This window comes from Myodes glareolus, chromosome 11 (assembly GCF_982192425.1).
Source record: "Myodes glareolus chromosome 11, mMyoGla1.1, whole genome shotgun sequence".
NCBI lineage: Eukaryota > Metazoa > Chordata > Mammalia > Rodentia > Cricetidae > Myodes > Myodes glareolus.
Window position 1 is genome coordinate 83,897,131 of NC_142036.1, and position 14,175 is coordinate 83,911,305.

Here is a 14,175-nt window from a genome sequence, read left to right on the forward strand (position 1 = left end):
CCACTTGAGATCTGCATGCACAGTTTATGTTCAAACCCATTTAGTATGAGCTGGAACTTTGGCATGTAGTCTGAGCCACAAGCACTGTACTATGAAATCTGACTAAAGAAATGCATGTGTATCTCTGTGTTAGAAAAGCATTTATAGACAGTGCCTAAACTATTTTAAAGTCTGGGTAAGTCACTAATTACACCATTGTCTCCTGAAGACTCCATCAAGACGTTAGCATGAACCTGAACATATATGGTGCACAAAATCATTTTAATTTTAAAGCATTTAGGAAACTATTTTTACCCCCATACCCATTTACAAATATGGATATTCAAATAAATATTTGGACTTATAAAGCTTATGATATTAATAATTGAAAATTACCAGACTTAGAAAAGTACAAACTATTTTTGTCTTTTAATAAAATACCCCAAACCACTTAACCTAGCTTAAGCTTTTTCAATACCATATTTTCTTTAAGCTGAACATATGTATCCACCTAAGAATATATTCCTTTTTAAACGATGCATATTATATCATACCACACATTCAGATTATATAAAACATGGTAAAAATAGTAAATGCATAAGAAAACTAAGGGACATGTGATGCTTCCCACAAAAAAAGTGTGAATTCCTATGAAAGTAATCTACCTACAACCTATATTTCACTAATAGATGAATTAAGGTCCATTTCAACAAAATCATGGATAATAAATGAGTGATCCATATATACAATGACATAAATTGGAACATTTCAAAGATCTATATTATACATATTCAAATTAATATATTCATTTTCAAGCTTTTATATCTTAAAAATTGTACTTAGAAATAAATTTTGTAAAACTTAGTTTTGTTATTAGAACTTGACCTTCATTCTTAAAAAACAGGCATACACTGATTTTGAGTGGAAATTTTTTATCAACACTTGGATAAAATACTATTTTCCATATTCTTTGTAGTAATAAACTCTAATCAGTTTGTAAATATTCACTTTATTTTTCAAGAATATTTATTCTATAACATTATATTGTGTATTTGTGTGTATGTGTATGCATATGTATATGTTAGGAATCCATGCTTTGCTTATATTTTAGCATGTGCTACACCCAGACATTAGATACATCTTGTTGGAAAATAATGAAATGAATGATGGAGCAACTCCATAAACAAGCAGGTAGATGCATGTTCTAGTTTTAACATGAAAGTTGTTTTAAGTATTTCAGTAATGTAATGTGCATGCAACCATATTTTTTCTGAGCATGTTTGGAGAAAAAAAATTAAAATGGAAGGAATATGGAGAATGATGGAGCATGAAAGAAGAGTCTTTCTAAAATATCAGACTAGACACAGGAGTTAGAAAGGATCTCTAGTAAAACCCCCTGGTAGCCTAATGCAGTTCTGTGGCTCCCTCCTGGAAACACCTACACCTAGTATGGAAGCCACTGAGAACTCCCAGCCCTGTTTTCTGGAGAATCAGCCTTTGTTTACAGGAACAGATTCTCCCCAAAATGCCTCTGGTTTCAGAGATTACTTTGGTGGTGTATTGAAATAGTCAGAATGGGCTAACCCTGAACTTCAGGCGGTTGAGAGTAAGTCAGTGATGTGACTTTTTATCCCAAATTCCCTAGGGAAGCTCTAGGGAAGCTAATTTTCCTCAGAGCATATTCCAGATAACTTTAGGCTATGTGTCCACTCCTCTGCTCTTTACAAATGTTTTTTTTCCCTCTGAATGGATTTCTATTCCTCCATAATCACATAAAGCAAGATCCCTGTTTCACCTTAAACTCCTATGCCACCTTGCCTCCACAATTCAAATTGATTTAATAAGAATCACAAGAATTTTCAAAGTAAGTAGGAAGAATAATGTGGACTGAGAAGGAAGAAAGACAAACATTTGAGGTTCTACACATCTGAGAATGCTTGAAGCAGTGGTCAAGAGACAGATTTCTGTGCAAACACAGGAGATTCCTCTGTACACAAGACACTATAGCTGTTCTTCCAGGGTAGACTCTCAAGCACACAATGGAACTGATAAGAAAGTTGAATGACTAATGGTTTTGGTTTATTTCTCTTTCAAATTACAGTGTAAATAAAAGGAAAATTATTATAGGCATAAAAATATCAGAAAAAAATTAGTCATAGAAAGAGAGAAGGCAGATAATGCTAGAATGAGAAAAGGGAGACTCGTGGTAATAGTAAAATCCAGGAGTATGGAAGAAACAAGAATCAGAGGAAATAATTTGAAAACCCCTTGTGGATGGTATAGAACACACATACCATAGACAAGCAGAGAATGTGTCCGAGCAGCCTTCCTTCAGGGTTTGTGTAGCTGAGGTAAATGAAGCTAGAGATGCCACAACTCTGAGAAGGTGTCTTGGAGTTTTGTTTAGCTTCATAACCACCATGACAAAAAGCAGATTGGGAAGGACAAGGGTCACTTCTGTTTACAACTCTCGTGACACATTCCGTCTCTGAAGGAAGCCAGAACAGGAACTCCAAGCCTAAACTTGGGTCATGGACTGGAACAGAGACCACAGAAGAGCTCCGCATGCTGCCTTGCTCCTCATGGCTTACTAAGTCTGCTTTCTTACACAACTAAGGACCACCTCTGTGGGCTGGGCTGGGCCCTCCCATATCAATCCCTAATTAGGAAAATATTCCATAGACTTTCCCACAAGCTATATTGATGGGGAGATCTCATTTGAGGCTGCATCCTCCCAAATAACCCTAGCTAGTTCTTTTCAACTGGAAACACCAAGCTAAAGAAACAAACTAACACCAACTAAACAGGAAAAAGATGAGGAAGAGAAGGAAGACCTTCAAGTAACAGACTTTATCATCGAGATTTGAACTCAAGAAGGGGACCTAGAGAACCAAACAGAATCACCATACTTCCTGGGTAAACAGCTACACAGATTAATCTAGGCATAACAACAGGAGTGAGCCAGAGATCCCTAAAATATATGGAAAAAGGTGTATGCAACAATTTTCATATACATGTCTTTGGGTTAAAGCAAAATAAAGTGAAACTGAACAGCTGACACTGTATATGAACATGGAAGAAGGCATGAACATAGACATGGTTCATGTATCATCTCCCCTATTTCAGTAAGAAACATTAAATTTACAGATTATGCTTCCAGGTGGAATTTGTCCTTAAGTCTAATAGCTTTCAGACAGTCTTGTTTGGACTGCATTCAACATCTTATGTAACATGAGGGGACCTGTTTGTTGGGGGTTTTTCTGTCCTGCCCGGCCCTCCGAGCTGTTTAGTCCCAGAGAAAAATCACACACAGATCTCTGTAAGTTATAAAGCTGATTGGCCCATTAGGTCAGGCTTCTTACTGGCTAACTCTCACATCTTGATTAACCCATTTTTCTGATCTATGTTAGCCATGTGGCTCAGTACCTTTTTCAGTGGGGCAGCTCACATCCTGCTGCTTTGGTGATCTGGGCAGGAGTGGGGGAATCAACTTCCTCCTCCCCAGAATTCTCCTGCTTTCCTTGCATCATTTTCACTTCCTGTCTGGTTTTCCCACCTACACCTCCTGCCTGGCCAATCAGCATTTATTTAAAACATGATTGACAGAATACAGACAATTCTCCCACACCAATCTTAAACTTAGGAGATGAGAGTAACACAAAGTACTAACATCTAATGATATTAGATCTGTATGTCTGTCTTGCCCACAACAATCATCCAAGGAGACAAGTAGAAACAATGTAGTATGGTTATCTGGACACCATCACATCATAGTTTGTGACTAATTTGCCTTGTCAGTGTTTTACTAGGGCAGCCAATTTGATACGGATCTAACAACAATGGGCAATTCTAGCAATTACATGAGTTTTATATAGTCTACCATAGTAAGTTTTTACCCTGATTTGAAGATTTTAGCATTTCCCATTTAAAACAATTTTCTTTTATGAGTTGTCCAACATTTTTAACATTTTCTTTTTAGGAAAAAGGGGTCTTAATAGTGGGCTCATCAGGAAATTAAATATTTAGTTTATGTGGACTATTTGAGGTAACACATGACATGGAATTTAATTTTCTTTTCAGTCTTCCATATTTTATTCAAAAAAGTAATCTCAACATGGCTGATGTTCTAGCAAATGTAATGTGAGGTTTTATCTGATATTTCATTTATTATGCATGATTCTATGTGCCTTGATACTTTACACCAGTTCTTAATAAATAGTGTCATGTCCATATTATTTCATCAGGGTACCTTTAACAAGACAGAAATATTGCTAAGGCTCTTAGAAAGGTCTTTCTCGTTGTTCTTTTAAGTTTTATGTACTTGAGTACATTTTCCTTTACAGGCAAATTTGCAATAATTTCTTGAAGCAAAAAAGAATTCCATAGGAATTGCCCAAAGGAGATCAGTCAGATTGAAGACACAGATTCTTTTTGCTCAGTTAGAATTTTTTTCTCAGTATACTTAAAATCAAGAAAGTCCTCTAGTTTTATTTTCAACTTTTAGGAATAGCATGTTGCCTTCCCCTTGATAATATACTCCTGGAATCCAGGGCACTCTCTCAGTACCCCTATGCATTGAGGGAAGAATCCAGGGCACGCTCTCAGTACCCTATGCATTGAGGGAAGAATCCAGGGCACTCTCTCAGTGCCCTATGCATTGAGGGAAGAATCCAGGGCACTCTCTCAGTACCCCTATGCATTGAGGGAAGAATCCAGGGCACTCTCTCAGTACCCTATGCATTGGGGGAAGAATCCAGGGCACTCTCTCAGTACCCCTATACATTGAGGGAAGAATCCAGGGCACTCTCTCAGTACCCCTATGCATTCGGGAAGGATTAGTTGCCCTCCATTTGAATCTACATTACTGTGATACTGGTGAACTCTGGCTTATTGTTTCTCTCCTCTATTCCTTCTTTATCCTTCAAACCTCTATTCATATGTTTCAACTGTGTTAACTTTGAGTAGATGTCTGCAGTAATGTCCTTTGCCAATGAAAATCACAATTACTATTTCCTTCATTTTAAACAGTGAATCTTCAGGCAAGTGATCTATGAAAACTCTATGGGATATGCCCCTTCCTTGTTCTGTTGTGGCAGAATTATTACTACTTTGACAAAACTAAAATGAACTTTAGTCATAAATCAGATATATGTATGTATATATGCGTGTGTATATGTCCATATATACACATATATATGTATGTGTATGTACTTATACACATACATATATACATGTCTATATATTAGCTATTGTTATAAAATGCAGAGCAAAATTGCAGGAACAAGACTTCCACATTGCACTGTCTTTTGAGATATTAATGAGATGCAAGGCCATGTCTAACAACGCCATATATTGAGTTCGTGATTGCATGAAAATGATGCTCTAAAGTGTTTCTCTAGATGGACATTATCAAGCGTGGATCTTTCATGTCTTTCTAAAGCTACTAAAATCAGAGACTAGGAAAATTCAAACTGCCACTGTCAAATTTTTAACATTTTCTGACATAAATTTGTTGTTCTCTTAATTTTGGTATCAATTCACTGATGTTTTGACTGCATACTGCATTTTTCTGTGACCTCCCTTAAACCTTGTTGGCAATTATTTGTAGAATAGCCTCAGTCATCATCAGTAGGCAACCCCACATCCAGCCTTATTTTTGAATCACAAATGGACATGAGTGTTTTGTTTCATTTGAATGTACTTTAAGTGCTCCATCTTGTTATGGTTGTAAATCCCTTTGATATGTTTATGTATGGGTGCAGATTTTTGATTTCCATTAGATTTTATCTTCATCAAACTTCCAAATCCTATTTTCCTGGCACTGTGTTTTGGCATTCCTATGAATTGCGATAAACTTCCCACGGCACAGTTTGTTTTCATCAAAAGAGTTATAACTTGCTCTATTCACAACTATGCTTTAAGACAAAACTATCACAGAAACTTACCAAAATATTGACATAGTCCTATTAAAAATAAACTCAAAAATATAACTATGATTTTAGGTAGAAACAAACATAACTCAACATTGATAATGACCCTTTTCTTAAGAAATAGCATCATTTATGTGTGTGTGTAGTGTGTGTGATGTGGTATGTGTGTGTGTTATCTCACATCAGCATACAGATGGATTCCTTAGAAATAGCGATGTTAACCTAAGCAGAACAATGTAAAGAATTATGCTTCTTCTCACAACTTAGATGATGTAATGTTCACATAATGACGCTGTGTAGCCCCCTTTTCTATGATGCAGACTTTAGTGTTGTGTATGGGAGTATACCAAGCTGGAAACAAATGCAAGTGTAATATATATATATATATATATATATATATATATATATATATATATATATGCCTTAATCTTCCAGTACTATGAACTGATTACTTGGATTGGAATGCTCCAATTCAATGCCACCCATCCTAAAAATTAAATAAATATAAAGCAACATTCCCTATGAATAATGCCATGAACCTGAATTTTTTAGAGTTTCAAAATATAGAAAAAATGAGATTCCTTTTGCCTATCATTACCATGATGACAATTATGAATTGACCTATAATGAATATTAATTAAATGAATATTAAGTAATGACACTGATGAAACATTTATTGAGAACTGACAATGTACTTTATCCCCATTCTTTTGACAAAAAAAAAAAAAAAAGATGAAGAAGAAAACTGTAGGGGTACAAATCGTAGGGAGGTTGTGCAAAATATTTCAAGGAGACCCGTGAGTTCAGTAGCTGTTGCTGAAGGTGAAAGGGGTAAATGGAAAAGAAGAATGAAACAACCAAAATAGTATAAAGCTAAAATGCAATACTCAGAGCGGCAAGCTCCAGCCTCATTCAAGTGCTCACACCTCCCCACCACAGGCTGCATCTATGGAAGCTCACAAACTCGCAAAGGGAAGAAAGTTCCAGACAGTTCACAAGTCTCAGAACGTTAGGGGATTCAGATGTACACCTCCTCCTACCACTGGCTGATGCTCAGCATTGGGCTTGTCATTATTAATTCTCACTTGCGTGAGGTAAGTGATAGGTAGACGCAAAAGGATCCCATAATAGCTGAGCTGTGAAGAAGACTCACAGATCATATTCATTCCCTAACAGACCTTCTGACATTCTGGGGAGGAGTGACTTAGTTTAACACATGCTCTAAGGAAGGCGTCACATACCCTCTGCTATTTAAGATGTAATCACCATATTTACAATGTATAATTTAGAATTCTTAAAATTGTGGAAGAGTAAGAGCGATCGGAAGAGGAGAAGTTAATATGGCATATGGTTCTCTGAGGGTGTTATACGTAGGACTACGTAGAGAGCTGCTGCAGTAACACCATAATTGGCCACATTACAGACTTAGCAGTGGAGAGGAAAGAGAGGTAGAATCGAGACCATTTGACTCAAAGCTGAAGAATATTCATAGATCCACATTTCCAAAATAATTTATTTCCCTTTCTGTGATCTGAGAAGTTTTGCTATTTATCTGATTGGCATTAGGATAAACTCCATTACTAAAACTTAATAAGATACTATGGCATGAGAAATTATCCCAGAAAGAATATCTTAATTGTCCAAAGGGAGACAAAATATTTAATATATCAATTCTTAAACAAGTAATCTCTTCTTGTTGATAGATGCTGCTTCAATTACACCTTCCGGTGAAATGTCGAAGTTTAAATAGAGATGAGATAATCATTTGAAGATAACTTAGAATTTAAAATTCATTATTTCTGTCAATACAAGGTGTCTATTGTTGCCGATGTATTTGTATTACAGAAGTAATAAATCTCTGTCAATTACATTCATTTATAGAACAAAACAGGATGTGGCACTGATACTTTGTACTGGGGATTAGAACTCAAAGAGTGTGTTCTTCCTGAGAAAGTCCCACTGAAGGGTCACTTTCACAAAAATAAGGAATATGGAATGGAAAAGGTGGCAGCCACAAGCAGTGTATACTTCAGATGTGCTTCATTAGAGAAATTATATAGCCATTTCTCATAATTTACAAGAATTAAAATATATTTAATTATATCGACTTAAACAGTAAGGTAGCATGTCACTTGGTATGCTAATTGAAACTTACAGAAACATAAGGAAACGATCTAAGTACCAAAGAAGTTATTTATTCTATCATTCTTTTACTTTACTAAATTAAAGACCTAAAATTTATGTCTTTTTAGAGTTTAGTGAATATTTTGTCATTTTACATAAAAGTTTAAAATTTACTTTTTAAATTCTAGTGTGATCCTTATAGTAACAAATGATATAAATGAATCATTTTCTAATGGTTGGCATATTTTAAATCAGTTTTCATGAACTATTGCATCTTTCCTTTTTACAAAGAGAAGTTGGGAGAAATGTTGTTAACTAATCTGACCTAATAAAGTAGCGCATGTCAGGACTCAGGTGCAGAACACTCATCGTGTGGGGTCCCAGTGGATGCTTCAGTCACGTTTCCCCCGGCAGTGGAGGAGCAGTCACGCGCTTAGAGGAAAGGTACGCTTTTTAACTTGTGTTACAATTCTATGACTTGTATCATGTATTTTCCTGATGAGTGATAAGATATGCCTTCTTACAAATATTTATAGATAACCCATATACATATTTATTTCAAGTGATTGCTTAGGTCTCTCAGCCATTTGAATTGGATTATTTGATTAACAAAGCTTTTATATCATTTAGACAATATTTAATTTATGTGTGTGTGTGTGTGTGTGTGTGTGTGTGTGTGTAATCAGTCATTCTGGATCATTCTGAAGAAAGTGACATTCTCTAATATCCAGGGTTCACACTTAAATACCAGCATCTCATTAAAGATCTTGGTACCACTGCCCAAACGCCTCCCCCCTTCCCCCAGTCTTTCAAGTCTCTTCTTTTGCAAAAATGTCACTGGGTGACCTGTTATCTATGAACTCACTGCATCTCCTTCTTCATTTGCCTTGCTTATAATACTCCTGAAAAAAAGAGTTCTCCAGTTTCTTGGACATGACAAGTTCTTCAGTTCCAGCATGAAGATTTTTGGCTCCCAACTAACAATATTCTTCCTATTCTAACACGGAAATACTCCTGAAAAAAGGTTCTCTGTGTTCTTGGCCATGAATAATTTTACAGTACCAGCAGAGATGACTCTTGACTTCCAACTAACAATATTCTTCCAGCAGAATCCAACAGAACCTTACAGTTCCACCATATCCCCCTTCAATCATGGATGTAAAGTCATCACTGGGACAAGGCTTTGGAGCTAGGATGAGGAATGTTGGGAACAGCACCAGTAAACTATTCTTAACATTCAAATGCATAGTAAACACATTGTATTCCCAGATCTAAGGCTGCAGATTGTCATAGCATATTAATTAATGTTATGTTATATGATATAATATTATATGAACTAATGCTATATCATATTAATAGTGTTATATGAACTAATGTTACATCATATGAATAACCTTAATTTCAAAATTTTGCCCTGTGTTAAAGTCTTCAGGTTCCTCTTACTTTATCAGCTGTAGGAGCTACTTGATCATGCCTATCACAGCCCCACACCAGGAGAATAGCGTCCCCTCTCCATGCTTAAATTAATGTCACACAGAATGCAAGCTTCTCATTTTACCAAACAAATCTAATCATGAATCAACCATTTATATTAAATAAATTTCACTTCTTCACAAGAAAACCACGTCATTCTTTGTGATGTAGTATGTCTTTTCTCCATGGGGAGCTGAAGAAAAGGGGGTATTAAATATGATAGAAAACTGTCCAGTCACCAGAACAGCTGCAGTGGAAAAGAGTTTCAATTGGGGTGAGAATGTGGGATGACATTTCTGAAGAAAAATACTAACGCTAAAGAGCATCTCTATCACAGTGCAACTCTTGCATTTATAGGTACATGCCAAAAAGAAATGAAGACAAACCCAAAACAGGCATATTCAAAGTCACGAGATGAGCAATGGTGGTGCATACCTCTCAGTACACTGAACATTATTGAATGGGCCCTTTAGGAGGGCAAATGTGAGGGCCTGTGCATCCTACTTCAATAAATCTGTTTTCAACAAAATAGCTAAGGAATAACAGTATAGAGCTAGCATCTTAATTTCTCCTTTGATATTTTGTATGGTTTGATAAAGATGACATGAATGGTCATTTTTTAATAACTAAGCTCAATACTACTGGTCTTCATGGTGAATACTATCTCCAAAACCAATTAATAGAGGTTACAAGGGATGAAACTTCAACTAAAGGAAAGCAACAGTAACAAAAACACCTAGTTAATTTTTTTATTTTATGTGAGGGCTACTGCTTTTCTTTAAATAAATTAAATATTAAAATTGTGTATAACAGTGTAGATTCATTCCTGGGACAGTTGTGCCGATCCTAGTTTAGAACAAGTTCAGTGACCAATAGTTTGAAAAGTTTAACAAATATTCTAAGCAGACTATTATTTTGTTTAAAACACGGACCTTTAAATAGTTAATAGGTGTAATATTTAATGTATTTACTCCATTACACAAAAATGACCTTTAATTGTAGCTTAGCAAGGTAGGAGGAACCGAAGGTGAAGTAATTTCACCTGATTTATTGTCATATAAAAGACTGCAGAAGCTTGAGAGAACAATTGTACTTTGAGAATTACATGTAGTTCAATTATTCTTGATTTCCAGTGTCTAATGTGGGTTGCAAGAGACTGGCTGGGTTAATGCAGGTAAGAACTTTGTTGACCATAGAAGAGAGCTTGGAATTCAAATAAAGTAGAATTAATTTATGCATTAAAAAATATTTCATGTTTGTATTTTAGAACGTAGACCCGGAAAGCACCTTAGAGACATATGGAAAGGAATGAGTTCTGTAAGGATATCACAGGGAAAAAATTGTCAAAGATGCATGGGATACAAAGAAACAAGATTATGAATGTTACAACAGCAGACCCAGTGATTAACTTGCAATTTATGGTGAGGAATCCAGGTAAGACTTAGATTGGGAACTTGTGAATGTTGTCCCATAGAGGATCCAGTGGCTGAGACAAGACAAATAGGGGCCTGAACTGGGATCTGGAGGAAGGAATAGAAACTGATTCCATGCAGTGATGCTACTTGAGTTTTGCTATCATTATTTTATTTACTTGTGTATAAGCCTGGAACAATAACTATCTTTAGATTATGGGCTCACTGTGAGTTTCAAATAAGTTTGTACTTCTCATTATCAATAACCCTACTTTTTCATAATCTCTATTTCTCTATCCTTCATCATTGCTTCTTCATACTGTTAACCCTACTCTAAGATATCGAGCCCATGACTGCCTCCAATGTACTGTTTTCTCATTTCTCTGCTTAACAACGGTTATTGTTTCTGAATAATTGCTGCTGTGCAGACATTTCTAGCTCACTGATTCTCTCCGTTCACTTCAGATGGAATAATGTGGCAGAATCATTTATGGTGAACTGTGACTATTCTGCTCTTGGAATTGGAATGAACCTAGAAAAAACAATGATGGAAGGCTTGACTAGAGAATCCCGTTCACTCTCGGTTCCTAACCATGTTCGAAGTGACGTTAACTAGAGAGGTTGCCTCTCACTCCTTGGTAGTTATACTGTGTGTGTTTGATCTCTTTAGTTTTCATCTTACTAAGTGACATCATAATTAACTTCTAGTCAGTCTTCAGACTTCTTATTGGTCTTACTCCATCCCCATTTACAAGCAAGGATCTAGCTCCCTGTCTTCAAATATGTAAATTTTGTATCTTTGTCCCATCACAGTGGACAGATTTTTAATGCAAATTATAAATTATATCACTCCTTATCTAGGAAGAAAATCTTCTGAAAAATTCTCATGTGATTCAGAATAAAATGTAACTAACATCCAATATTCTAACTACTGTGCACAGTATAAAATGTCCTTCACTTGTACTCTTCTTCCTCCACACACTCTGGTCCAGTTATTAATTATATTATATAAATTATATTATCATTCATTGTCCTTCTGATATGTCGAGCTTCTCCTCCCTCAAAGATTATGTCTTTACTAGACTTTTATTAAGCTCTCTCCCCAGTAAGTCATATGGTGTCTCATTCATATCTCTTTCTTTAGTTCACTCTTTCTTGTATGTAGATTTAGAAATTATTCTCTGTGATTTTATTTTGTTATTTGTGTTAAAATATCTTATGCATTTTGGGGTATATAAGATATTCAAAATAACATTTCAATATTATTCAATAAAATATATTGGATAATATTATATTATACTGAGGTCTTTCACAAATCCCAAACGTCCAAACCAAATACAAAAATTAGAGTTATTTATGGTAAATTCCTGTGAGCGAAGCAAAACCTCAAAGAAGTAAAAAGATTCCAAAAGACTCCTTTCTCTAAAAAAAAAAAAAGAAAGAAAGAAAAAGAAAAAAGAAAAAAAAAGTCTGTCTCCGTCAATACAAAGAGAAATGTTCTTCTATTTTGATGCTTATTTTAAAATAAAAACCACTGTGTACTTCAGTTAGGACCTTCATTCTTCTGTACTGGAAGAAGAATGTCATGATTCATGAATCACAAGGAAAGGCAAATAATGGCATTGCTGTGCTTTATTCTCGGATTACATCATCACTAGTGACAATCAACCTATCCTTCTAGGCTTTGTCGTAAAAGCACTTGAAATGTAGTCTGTTTGCAATTTTTCAGTGTCCTGGACAGAGTTATTATTTATAGCTATTTCGCTTCAAATCCTACTTCTAAACTGACAGCTACTGTGCCATTGGAGCTTCTCCTATTTTTGGACAACAGCACTTTTCCCTAGTCAGGGCAACTATTAGTATGATGGAACCATGACCAATAGCATGGATGGAAGGAAAGTATTTATTTGGTTTCTACTCACGTATCATAATGCATCATTAAGTGAAGTCAAGATAGGAACTCAAACAGGGCCAAAATTTGGAGACAGAACTGATGTAGAGGCCATGGAAAGGTGATATGTACAGCTTTATTTCACAGAGCTTGCCCAGCCTGCTTTCCTATACATCCAGGAAGACCAGCCAATGGGTGGCTCCAACCACAATGGCCTGGGTCCTCCCACATCAATCACTAATTAGGAAAGGGCCCTATAGGCCTGCCCACAGCTTTGTCTTATGGAGAAGTATTTCCAATTGAGGCTCTTTCATCTCCAAAGACTCTGGCTTGGGTCAAGTTGACATATAACTAGCCAGCACAACCTTCTTCTCCTTCCTCCAGCTCTTGGTAACCATTACTCTGCTCCCATGTGTTTTAGTACATTCAGGGCCAAACCGTCTACTTATTTGTGCTACACTTCTCCATGATTTCCTCTAACTGATGTATGAAGGCAATGGTGTGAGTTTACTTTTCACTATCTGGTTCGACACTAAAATATTCTTTGGAACTTGATAGATGCTTGCTGAATAAATTAATACTTTTAACACAACATCCTCTATAGTTTGTGAACTCAGTAAAAGGCACTAGTGCTACTACATTAGATAATAATAATATATTGGATTGTTGGAGTGAATACAGGATGGAACTTTTAGGTTATGGTTAACACAGAAATAAAATCAGCCAGAGATGTAGGATCTCATGAGGAAGAATAGTAAATGTGTAAAACATTGACAAAAGAAGCCAAACACAAGTGATACACAAATATTAGGCAAGGTGACATCACAACCCTAGAAAGATGACAAAAGAAGAGCCCCAAGAAAAATCAAGGACAGGGTGAGGCATAATAAAAGTCATTTAAAGGTAGATAAGGGCTTTCCACTGAGAGGGACATGTTCCAGAATAAACCATAGTCTAATGATTCAATGACAAATGTTGAGATACAAATCATGATAAGCACCTTACAAATATTTGATGATAGAAAATAACTTTTCAGAATCAAAGGTATCCAAATAAAGCAATGAAAATCCTTTTCTAGATTGTTAGAAGGCAGGAATATCCATGTAACATGTTTCTAAACTGACAATTTCCCAAAGAAAGGAGTGATGGAAAAATAAGGTTGAGCCCCATGATTGACATTCTGGGACCCAGCCTGGCCAGAATAGCCCTCTCTGAGCAGGGTATCCCACCCGAATCTTGATGATAGAATAACAAATTAGGCTTTCTGTGGGAATTAAAACCGGATCTCAAAGATGAATTTAAGTCAGGAAAATTACAATATTTTTAAAGAAAAGAAAATATTGTAAAATTTCTATAATCTCTCTAT

General features: G+C 35.8%; 1 protein-coding gene and 1 long non-coding RNA gene across 10 annotated transcripts in view; one reads left to right on the plus strand and one right to left on the minus strand.

Moving 5' to 3' along the window:
- The window catches only part of LOC125387881 (uncharacterized), a 35,561-nt gene extending 28,558 nt beyond the window's left edge, over positions 1-7,003 (plus strand). The window contains exon 3 of the long non-coding RNA XR_007228038.2: positions 6,849-7,003. This is a non-coding gene — a long non-coding RNA (uncharacterized LOC125387881). The remainder of the gene's footprint in view (positions 1-6,848) is intronic.
- The window catches only part of Dgkb (diacylglycerol kinase beta), a 638,911-nt gene that overhangs the window by 414,124 nt on the left and 210,612 nt on the right, over positions 1-14,175 (minus strand). The gene's annotated exons all lie outside the window — the stretch shown is intronic.